The sequence below is a fragment of the Lynx canadensis genome, chromosome B2 (genome assembly GCF_007474595.2).
Source record: "Lynx canadensis isolate LIC74 chromosome B2, mLynCan4.pri.v2, whole genome shotgun sequence".
NCBI lineage: Eukaryota > Metazoa > Chordata > Mammalia > Carnivora > Felidae > Lynx > Lynx canadensis.
Window position 1 is genome coordinate 8,654,877 of NC_044307.1, and position 12,446 is coordinate 8,667,322.

Below are 12,446 nucleotides of genomic sequence, written 5' to 3' on the forward strand. Positions count from 1 at the left end.
TCTGTGCTGACAGCTCAGAGCTTGGAGCCTGCTTCAGATTCTGTCTCTCTCTCTCTCTCTCTCTCTCTCTCTCTCTCTCTCTCTCTGCCCCTCCCCTGTTTGTGCTCTGTCTCTGTCTCAAAAACAAACATTAAAAAAAAAATTTTTTTTTAAAAAGCCGCAATCAATACAGCTTTCACTGCATGTCTAAAGTATCACAAAGTCTGAAATTGATCCAGCATCTTGCTATTTTTGTAGCCGGACGGCTTAGATCTTACTCATCAGCCTGCTGAACTCCTTTTTCAGAAACATAGATGCCATCCACAAATTTTCTGGTATCCTTGTGTTGAACTGTTGTGGCTTGCTGAAACAAAGCAGCTGAGTTTGAAACCACCTCAATGTCACTGACTTCAAGAATTAATTCATCTTTCTGGGCTTGAGATACTGAAGAAGCAACACCTTGGCCTCATCTGAACCCCAGAGATGCATTTTTTTCACCTGAGAAATTCCAGATTTCACAGGAGAAACCATTCTCCTGAAGAACCACGTTGACGGGGAAGTGAGCATCCACAACCTCATCCTGTAACAGAAGCCCAGAGTAAGGCCCTTGACCACGTTCTGTACATGACTACAGGTAGAAACGAATCGGCTACTGTTCACACTATTTCCCACCACTGGTCAACTCAGAGCCCCTCCTTTTTCTTTCCAGGGAGACTGAGCTCTACACTGATGTGACTGAAGTCCCCCCGCAGGGTTCCCCTGGGGCCTGTCACAACAACAGTGCAGCCCTTCAGAGTGATGCTGACAGTCTCCTTGCTGAGACTGGTGTTCATTCTCACGGTAGATGTGGCAAAGAGCTAGAAGAGAGTTCTACGCGTTCAGTCTCAGGGATTTCAGTGACCTGATCTGAGTAACAAGAATTACCTTATCTCAAGTGGATAAATTATCGGGGATGGTCAGCATTTCAGACTAACCAGAAAAGGCATAAGTAGTTGCACACTTAAAATATTTGTCAAGGAAGTGACAAGAGAGGACGCCAAGTGAGAGGCTGTCTGGGAATCTGAAGGGCCACAGCCTCCGATGCCCACGGAGATCTGATCCCTTGCTCTGCGGAAAGTTCTGGCTTTGTTGTAACTTAACACCGCTGGCAGCTCCCACTTTCTCTTCATTGTGACCCTTCAAAATACTGGTTTTCCAGATTTATTCAGATTTCACTAAAGAACGACTCATGTTCTGGCCTGCTAAAAACACCACTACTTTTTGAAGCTTCAAAAAATAATTTGTCCTAATGGGGGGGGAGGGGGGGCGGGGCGGAATGCAACAACGATCATCACCATCAAGTCTCAGAGCTGATACTCCCAGTCAGTGAGCTTTCCAAAGTGGTTTTCACCATAGGCTTCAGGATTTTCAAACCATAAGAATCGTGAGGTCTCAGAGTTCCAAAAAATAACTCACCCCTCTGTGACTCAGATGGGAATTCTGCAGAATGCCAAATCAAAAGCCCAGAACGGTTTTGGACATTACAGATAAGCTATTAAAAGAAGTAAAGAAAGGGGTCCTAAGTGGCTCAGTCAGTTGGGTGGTCGACTCTTGATTTCAGCTCAGGTCATGATCCCAGAGTCGTGAGACTGAGCCCCGCATCGGGCTCTGCACTGGCATGGAGCCTGCTTAAGATTCTCCCCCCCCCCCCCCCCTCCCTTCCTCCCCCCCTCTCTCTCTCTTCTCTCTCTCTCTCTCTCTCTCTCTCTCTCTCTCTACTCCTTTACCCTGCTCACGTAAAATACAACTTGCAAATAAATAAAGAAGGTGAAGAAAACCAGACACAAATTATACTTATTTATTAGTTGCAGACAGAATTCACAAGATCTCCTGATGTTTGGGACTCCAAACAGAAAACTGCCTAAAACAGATAATAGAACTCCAAGAGAACTCTGAGCTTAAATAACAGACTGATGCTATGTGGCTAGCCACTCCTGAAGTCCTCAGTCATTTTGACATTTTTAAATTCAGAGTAAAACCCTGGCCAAGAAACAGCGTGAACCGTCCTCAAATTCATGCCGCTGTATGTACTCTATTAAGTCTGACTTAGAGAAAAAAAAAAGAAAACAACAAAAACTCCTAATAGGGAGAGAGTAATCCTCTGTACCTGTCCCAGGGTCCTAGTACTGACAGTAAGCAAAACCAGTGTTCTTATCCATGGACTCCTGGGTATGACACCCCATCTTGGAGACCGCTACGAGGGAAGAGAAGAAACGGAAGACTGAGGCACATAATCAGCCACCTGGACACTGACTCGGAGCCCACGCTCCACCGTGTCAGCATCCAAATACCCCCTCTAACTCAGGATGGCTGCGTCCAGCCCCTTCTAGAGCTAGGATGCCACCTCCCTCTGAATGCAGATGCAGGCCAGAGAGGAGGCCGGGAGACAAAACGGCGAGCGCTGAGGCCAGGGGCTAAGAGTGCTGGTGAGGAAGGTCGCGAAGACTGCAGATCACATCAAGTGTGCAAGTCTGTTCCGCCAGCTCTGACTTTCACTTAGACTGGGACTCCCGCTCCCCTTGCCTCGGACCATTATGCGGAGTCAGCTGGATTATCAATCACCTTCTCCAGCAGCGCCCGGCAGAAGGCAGGCTGGCCCCACCACGCCATCTGCACGCGCATCTGCGCTCCGCAGCGCGGCCTGCTCACGATCTGCCGGCCCAGAGGGCACCACTAGGAACGCCTATTTCCTGCAGGAACTTGTCCAAGGATTCGGGAAGAGCTGCAGAGAGCCCGCGACAAGAGACAGCGCAACAAACACTAGCTTACAAATGGGAACCACAAAACCTCTTGGGGTGGTTATCAAGCATCTTACTCACCCGTAGTTCCTAAAGAATTCGAGTCATTACTGTCTATTCCCTTGGAGAAGTAAATAGTTCATTTTATTTCAAAAACATATTTGATCTTGACTTCTTTTTTTAATAAGCTGATAAAAGTACTAAAGGAGACAATGGTGGGCACGTTGTAATATCATTAAATGAATTCACATCAGATCTGCATAACCTTTTCTCAAGATTTGAAGGTAAAACTTATTCTTGATTACTGTTTTCATGAGCACGGTAAAGAAGTCCTGACTTTAAAAGTCCTCTTACACTTGATTATCAACATACAAGAAGCTCACACGAGTACACTTGAAAAACATCGTCTATAATAAACATGAGGTAAATGGTAACAAACCCAAGTAAATATAAACATGTTAATTACACTGATAATCAAAGAAATACATATTACAACAAGGAGCTATCATCCCAATTCCCATTAAATTAGCAAAGACAAAATCTGTAATTCCAAAAACACAGAAGGGAAAAGCATCTCCCCCCTCACTCTGATACACAACTGGTAGGAGGCTGATTGATACATTTTGTCTAGAGAATAATGAGACAAAATGCATCCTGAATTCTTAAAAAGCTCACGCACTGACCCTAAGTTCCACCTTTGGGAATCTGATCTACTTTCAAAATATATAATAACCAGAGATGAACACAGAGACATATAACTAAACATGTTGTTTATTTGATGGTTATAACATATTTATTGTTGTAAGTGACAAACTAGATAAAATCTAAGTCCCTGGCCAAAAAAAAAATGTACATACATTACAGATCTGTAAGATGAAACATTATGTAGCCATTTAAAACTAGTATTGTACCATGTAACACACTCAACTGTTTTTTTTTTCAAGTAGGATACAAAAATACTAAAAACAGTTTCATCTGTGTAAAAGAGAAACCAATACAAAAAAAAAAAAAAAAAGATTGGGAAGTCATATGCCAACACGTTAACCATAGTAACTTCCACATAAGGAGTTTAGGTGACTTTTAAACTGTATTTTGCAAATGTTCTACAATCTGCAAGGTACTATTTTATAACTGGGAAGAAAAACGGTTTAAAAAGTCTACGGATTGGAGCACCTGTGTGGTTCGGTAGGTTAAGCGACCAACTCTTGATTTCAGCTCAGGTCATGATCTCATGGTCATGAGATCGAGCCCCATGTGGGGCTCTGTGCTGACAGTTTGGAGCCTGCTTGGGATTCTCTCTCTCCATCTCTCTCTGCCCCTCCCCCTACTTGCTCTCTGTCTCAAAAATAAAAAAATAAATATATTTTTTAAAGTCTATGGATCAACCAACAATATTTCAAAAAATCAGCTACTATTTAACACTAAGACTAGCTTTATAAAACATAAGCCTTATACAATAAAAACAGTATTTCTTATCATTCAATTTTGAATGATTCCTGGATAAAGTATCTATGACTTGGAAAATCAACGTCACAACATAAACCTTTAACAGACAACAATCAATGACTCGGAAAACACCATTTATCCCCAGGTGGAATTATACAACAGTCATAAAATGGACATTATGGGTTTTTTTCCTCTGCGATAGTCTTTCCCTAAAAATAACTGTGAGAGCTGGAAGAACCATTTTATTAATTCCAACTTTGAAGAGGACAAGACACTACCCATAAGAAACTTTCTGCTAACAGATGCATCTCTAAGTACAGATAAAACCAGGAATTTGTTAAATGCTGGACTGTGTGACACTCTAATGGAGCTAGGCCAACCAGAATGAAAATAAACATTAGGAACGTACCAAATTTTTTTAAAGTGAGAGAGAGAAACATATAAAAACTTGTTTAAATTTTAACATCTTCTTTACATTTAAGGGTCTTTAAAGTGGGACAGACCCATGTTTAAAAAAAAAAAAAAAACCCAACTCCATCACTTCCTAGCCATGTAAACCTGGGGGAAAGATACTTAACCCCTCTAAACACACCTGCTTCTCAAGTTTAAAATAAAATAAGGTTAAATAAGACAGAGTATGCAGACATGCCTTGCCCATTACTCAGTAAAGGGGAGCTATATTTTCCTTCAGAAACAACATTCACTAGGCAGAAGCAAGCAGTAAAGAGTGTAACAGAGGATTTAAATCCATTCAGGGAGCATTCAAGAGGCTATGCCACACACCAGGTATACAGAAATAAGCAAGAGCTGGCAGTTTTCAGGAAGAGAAAAATACAAGCCAACTAAAAATTAGAATACACTCTAAAAGGATAATACAGCTATGGTAAATATAGGCTGCTTTATTTAAGGTTATTTATTTTGAGACAGAGACAGTGCACAGGAGAGGGACAGAGGGAGGGGGAGACACGGAATCCGAAGCAGGCTCCGGGCTCTGAGCTGTCAGCACAGAGCCCCACGCGGGGCTCAAACTCATGAACCGTGAGATCATGACCCGAGACAAAACCAAGAGTAGGACACTTAACCCACTGAGCCACCCAGGCGCCATTTACATATAGGCTTCTTTAAAGAAGTACAAGTTAGGAAATGAAACTGGGGCTGGAAGTTTAAGGAAGACTCTAAGAGAGAAGTGCTATTAGATCTAGATGATTAAAAAAAAAAAAAAAAATCAATGTTATCCAGTCAGAGAAGGAATGGAACATCAGGCAGGTACAAATGGAACTGTGCAGCCGGAACCAGAGTTTCCTGAGGGATGTGGCCTGCAGTATCACAGAAAGGAGGCGGGGTCGATGCTGTCCCCTGAGCCACCCCAGACCTTCCACGCACCCACCGCAGGCTCCTGCAGGGAAGGAAAAAGGAAGGAGCAAAGGAACCCAGAGAGGAGTTCTCCCACAGCTCCCACCTTTCAACTTCTCTCTAGCCCCCTCTATTGACAAAGCTAATACTGCAGCGGCTAACAAGGGAGAACTCTCACAGGGTCAGGTTCTGGTCCCGTCAAGGTCGCATCTGGGGCAGAGAAACATTTAACTGTAACAGGCATACCGTCTTTCCCATCAAGTAAATGACAGTATTTTTTTAATGCCTGGCCTCTAACACAATGTCGGCCACAGAGGAGGAATTCAACAAATTTGCAAAGCATAATAAAATGGAAAGAGCACAAAATTTAGATGCAGGCAGATACTGATTCGAGCCTGCCCAGTGACAGAGTTGGGGGGGGGGGGTGGGAAGCGAGGAAGACACACAAATAAGCACCCTGGATTTCCTAAAGGTCAGCTGCTACCTAGAAACAGTTCAGACTCCAGATCACACTTAGAGGAGTTATTTTAACAACTTTCTGTAACGTTCCTTACAGGGATTCGTCTACCCAGAGAGGCCATCTTTTCAGAGAACTGTACGTGCAATTATGACAACACGAAAAAAACTGAGCTGAGGTGGGCCACCAGAAAAGAGGCTTGAACTAAACATCTCCAACCAATGTGATGCAACAAACTGAAACCATGCACCTTCCTAACCTGTTTTTTCCGTTTCGCACAAAATGCTGATTGTTCATTTAAGGTATTAAGCAGTACCATCAGTATTAAAAACTGTTCTTTTCTTTAAAATCACATCCCAATGTTGTCTGGTAACAAAACAAGCTATCTCTTTGCAGACGGGCCAACAAGAAACACAGGTTTAAATGCTGCCCTGTTATAAACAGCCTCACCTTGCTGAACAGAATCATTGTTAAATTACATTTTTCAATGCTTTTGAAGGCATGAGATTTGATCCAAAAGTGTTCTGTTGGGCCAGATTTCTATATAAAGCTACTTGCAGGAAGTAAAGATTTTCTTTCAATCAGAATAAAGAGAATTACCGATGCAGACAGTGACAGACAACATTCAGTCTTCATAAAGTCTTGCTTATTAAAAGAATAATTCCAGACAACTGACAACCTGTCCTAGTTTTAACCATCTTTAAAAAAAGACTAGTCTTCTAGAACAGTTGTGGTTTAAGCAAGGAGTGTAAAGAATCAAACACTGCAAACAGTGGTTTACTGGCATGAAATTCACCCTCGCTTTTTCTTCATTTGGCAAGTATTTGTAAGAAAACTAACTTCAAATATAATGTCATATTGTTTTCAGCAATCTCTGTGCCCAACGTGGGGCTCGAATTCATGACCCCGAGATCAAGAGTCCCATGCTTTACCGACTCAGGCAGCCAGGCACCCCTAATGTCATATTTTTTTAAAAAAACACCAATGCTTGGGAGACTAGAACTATTCCAAAATAAAAAGGTTTTAAAATTCAACAGAATTGATAATATTATTATATTCTAAAAGATGTTCCTCCAATACATTTCAACAGCAATACTCACTCATCTTTCAGCAACGATGCAATTTAATTACACCTCAGTCTCCCTATAAGCCATTTAACACAGAATAGAACTCTATTTAAAGATCTCCTCTCAAGAGGCTTATTTTCAGCTGAGGACGGGGTTTATGGCCCCAGTGCCTCTCATAGTGTCCAATGCGTAAGAAATGAGTGGCAACATTTGCTCAAAAACTGGCTAAAAGGATCTCCCCACATAGTAGTCTATTCTACAAGGTGGCGTAGACCACAGACAAGGATGCCACTCAGTCTCATTTGACTTCATATCCACAAGTTACTAAGTGGAAAATAATCCATTTACTCTATCCACCACCTTGGATCACAATGAACCTTTGGTCAACTAGTTCCAAACAGAACAAAACACTACCCACATATAATTTCTATTCCTAGTAATAAGCTAGGTCTTGCCTGATAGAGAGCTGGAAACGGAATGGTGGTTACTAGTAAGAATAGAATTTTTAGTGTTTTTCTGCTATGTATGGAATATTCTTCTCTTAATAAGACTATGAATAAATACTGCAGAACTCATCTGAGTTAGACTTATGCCTTCAAAGAGCCCTCCCGACCAGCCTACCCCAAAATGATCCCATCTAAATATAAAGATCCATTCTAAAACTCTAATAAAAATCTAACAGGGAGTATTGAAGAAATGCAGCAAAACAGTCAAGAAAATGAAAATCATATAAAGAAAGAAGGAAAAAAATTTCAGAGAGAAGTGGTAGAACTAGAAAGCAGGAAAGAAGGAATAACATTCCTAAAACTGGAGTCTGAGCAAAAGAGGAAAAAAAAAAAAAAAAGAGGGGGGAATAGAACCAATAAATAAACTATAATCCAAGAAAAATTTGCAGAAATAAAAGAAGATCTGAATCTACAGACTGAAAGTGTCAATGCACCTGGAACAATCACTCCCAAACACAGAAAACTCTTAGGCTTCAAAGATAAGGAAAATCTCAAAAAACAAACAAACAAACAAAAAAGATAAAATAATGAACAGAGGCAAACAAATTTAACTGGCATCAGAGTTGTCTAAAGCAAAATACAATGCAAGGCAACAACAGAACAGCACTGTTTTTAGAAATTCAATGAAAGAAAGTATGAATAATGGATTTTATACCCAACCAAGCTGTCCTTCAAGTATGAGTGCCTTTTAAAAACAGTTTTAAACATATAAGAATCACTATCCCTTCTTGAGTAATCTACCAGAGGTTGGGCTTAATCCACCCAACAAATGACTAGGGAAATTTCAGCAAAAAGAGTGAGAAGGCCATCCGTACACATAACAGTAGATTAAAGGTTAGAATAAAGGTGGAGATGTTAAGCTCTGAAAGTTGGAAGATTAATGTGCAAATGTTAGAGGCAGTGATAAAACAAACAAAGCAAAAAAAAAAAAGTGAAGAAATGGGAAAGGAGGTGAGAAAGTAAAATAAGTTCATTGGTTGTCAAAAGTCAGAAGTTAAAGGGTACCATTAAACTAACATGACAAAGGGTAAATGACTAAATATATAATAGAGCAATACAGCCATTTAAAAGGTACAAAGACAGGGGCGCCTGGGTGGCGCAGTCGGCTAAGCGTCCGACTTCAGCCAGGTCACGATCTCGCGGTCCGTGAGTTCGAGCCCCGCGTCGGGCTCTGGGCTGATGGCTCAGAGCCTGAGGCCTGCTTCCGATTCTGTGTCTCCCTCTCTCTCTGCCCCTCCCCCATTCATGCTCTGTCTCTCTCTGTCCCAAAAATAAATAAACGTTGAAAAAAAAAAATTTAAAAGGTATAAAGACAAAGGTAACCACCGAATAATACAAGTGTTCCTAAATAACAGGTTATTAATTAAAATATATGTATACATCTCATAGGGAAACACAGCAAATATCAAGTAACATATACTTAAAAATTATCACCACAGACTTGAGACCAAATTTACCAGTAGTATCAACAAAGCAACAAGATATCAATGCTACATACAAGAGACATATCTTAAGCATAGTTCAGAATGGCTAAAATTAAAGGGATATAAATGGTGTAACAGGAAAAAGAGAGCAAAGTAGAACTCAAGCCAAAAGGATTAAATATGAAAAGAGCACTTTAATTCTAAAACCACAATTGACAACGAGATTTTAACACTTACAAATATCCATGCGCCAAACAATGCTGTAACTACGCTCATGAAACTAAACACAAATTGCAAGGGTGAAAGGATTTCAATCTAAAATGGAGCCAGATGAGGGGCACCTGAGTCGGTTAAGTGTCCGACTCTTCGGTTTCGGCTCAGGTCATGATCTCACAGTTCATGAGATCGAGTCCCACATCGGGCTCCACGCTAACAGCACTGAGCCTGCTTGGGATCCTCTCTCCCTCTCTCTGACGCTCCCCTGATCTCACTTGCATGCACACTCTCCCTCCCTCCCTCTCTCTCAAAATAAATAAGTAAACAAAAAAATAAAATAAAAATGGCACCAGATGATGTGAAATGGAGAATGTCACTAAAGAACCCTCAGAAAAAGGGAGCTGAGAGACGTTTCCAGTAAACGCTTGATTTACAGAAAACACAGATTCATCTCCTGTCCAATGAATAGCCTCCAAGAATCTCTCCCGATCCTCAAACCAATGAACATACTGCTTGGACTGTGGCCTGACTTCCTCCTCTCTGCACTCCTTGCCTATAAATACAGCCCACCCCAAACACTGAGAGAACCTGCCTACAGCTCGCTGCAGCATACATTTGCCAACCTGTAATCCCTCTGCTATTCCCAGACAACTTTAATTTCTGGTAATTTGAGCTTGCCTCACTTTGCCTCTTAATTTAGGCTGACGTTAGAAGAATGTACAGAGAATGTGAGACTTTAATACACTCTCCACATAAGAAAAATCAAGCACATACACATGCACAAACAAATGTAGCTGAAGGCTTATATACAATTAGTAAGGTACACCCTATAGATCTACATTGAATGCTATGCCTATTTATAGAGAATCACACCTTCTCGAGCATTCATTGAACATTCACATAAACCAATGACATAATAAATCACAAAGAAAGTATCGTAGCAGTAAGCTCTTTAAAGTAGAAAAATTCAAACAATACTGAGTATAATGCAATAAATCTCAAAATTGTTTTTTAAATCTTCCTCTGAACAACTCTTGGGTGAAAAGGGAAATACAGTTTGAAATTAGAGAATTAGTGATCTTGAGTACATGATGCATCAGAATCTCTGGAATACATTTAAGCAGTGAGAAGAAAATTTGTACTGAACAGTTATCAGTAAAAATGAAACAATAAAAGAGTTAAATACCTAGCTCAAAAACAAGAGAACAAAGTAAACAAAAAGAAAAAATGCAAATATACCAAATAAAAAATGAAAAGGAAAAATATCATAAAAACCAAAAAACTGTTTTAAAATTACAGAGCTCACTTTTGCAGATTTCTATGCAAATAAACTTGAAAGGCAAGATGATATGGATACATTTTTACAGGACCACATATTACCAAAAAAAAAAAAAAAAAAAAATTCACCTATTAGAGAAGAAGCTTTTTAAACAGACCAATTCCCAGGGATGCCAGGGTGGCTCAGTCAGTTGAGCATCCAACTTCGGCTCAGGTCGTGATCTCCCAGTTTGTGAGTTCAAGCCCCACATCAGGTTTGGATCCTCTGTCCCCCTCTCTCTCTGCCCCACCCCTGTTTGTGCTCTCTCCCAAAAATTAAAAAAAAAAAAAATTAAAAAAATAATAAGTAGACCAATTTCCATAGAATTATACAGAAATTTATTTAGAAGCCATCCCACAAAAATCAAAAGATCCAGATGAATTCACAGGGCTTTTTCTCACTTCTTACCAAGTCTTTAAAGACAGATACTTCGGGTAATCTATAAAGTATTCCAAAGTACTGAAAATGAAGAAAAATGTTCTAATTCTTTTTATGAAAAACAAAGTAACAGATAACCAAACCAGATAAAGACAGTTCAAAAATATAAAATACAGACCACTACAGTCATGGATATCACTGCTAATATTTTTAGTATTTTTAGTATTTTTGCACAGTAAATTCAATGCAACAATACAAAATAAACACACCATGTGGAATTCACTCTGGAAATGCAAGGTTATTTCAGTATTAGGAGACCCAGTAATAATATGTACAAGACATGAATACATCTAAGAGGAATAAAATCTATTTTGAAACAACTTTCAATGAAACTCACCATCCATTCTCAATAAAACTCTAAGAAAATGCAAATTTGTGAATAGTTTCTTAACATGACCAAATACATAAAATCCAAAAGCCAGTATTTTTAGTTAAATGGAGACACAGTAGAGTCATTTCAGTAAGACAGAGAACAAGGTAAGATTATCCACAACATCCAAAACTGCTCAACACTGTACTACAGGCATCTGCCAATGTAATTAAGAGAAATAAAAGATAAAAATTGGTTTAAAAAAAAAAAGAAGGAAGGAAGAAAACTATTTGCAGATGAAATGACAGTGCACCTAGAAAATCCTTTCAAAAATTGATGAGAAAAATTAACAATAAAAAAAATCGGTTAAAATATAAAAATAAATATAAAAAATATAAAGTAACAATAGCCTTTGCAGACAGTCACAAACAATAACCAATGTGGGGAAAAACAATAGAATCTTCATCAGACATAGAGAAAGCATCTAAGAGAGCAATAAAAACCATAAAATTCTCAGGAATAAACTTATTAACAAGACATATCCAAAACCTATATTGGGGAAAAGGTTAAAACACTCCTAAAAGAAACAGATGTAGAACTGAATCAATGTACCATATCTTATTCTTGGATAGGATGAATCAATATCACAAAATGTCAGTTCTCCGGGCACCTGGGGGTCTCAGTCAGTTAAGCGTCCGACTTCAGTTCAGGTCATGATCTCACAGTTTGTGAGTTCGAGCCCCGCATCAGGCTCAGAGCCTGGAGCCTGCTTTGGATTCTGCATCTCCCTCCCTCTGTACCTCCCCCCGCTTGCTTTCTGTCTCTCAGTCTCTCTCAAAAATAAAATACACATTAAAAAAAATTTTTTTTAATGTCAGTTCACCCCAAGGTAATTTATGATTAACTTTTATTTACTAGTAAAAGTACCAACTACTTGTGTCATGGAATTAGAAAGCTGATAGTAAGGTTCATTTGAAAACCTAACATACAAGAACACCAAGGTAAAAAAAAAAAAAAAAAACATGAAAAATAAAAAAACACAAGGAGAGATTAATTCTACCAGATATCAACTCATAAATAAACTTCCATAGAAAAAAGAGCAGACAGAACACAAGTAAACAAACAGACCAGCAGAATAAAACAGGAAGCCCAAGT

General features: G+C 39.5%; 1 protein-coding gene and 1 pseudogene across 5 annotated transcripts in view; both read right to left on the reverse strand.

The window, feature by feature from the left end:
* The window catches only part of CDKAL1 (CDK5 regulatory subunit associated protein 1 like 1), a 714,482-nt gene that overhangs the window by 567,344 nt on the left and 134,692 nt on the right, over window positions 1-12,446 (reverse strand). The gene's annotated exons all lie outside the window — the stretch shown is intronic.
* LOC115513534 lies at window positions 254-837 on the reverse strand (annotated as a pseudogene).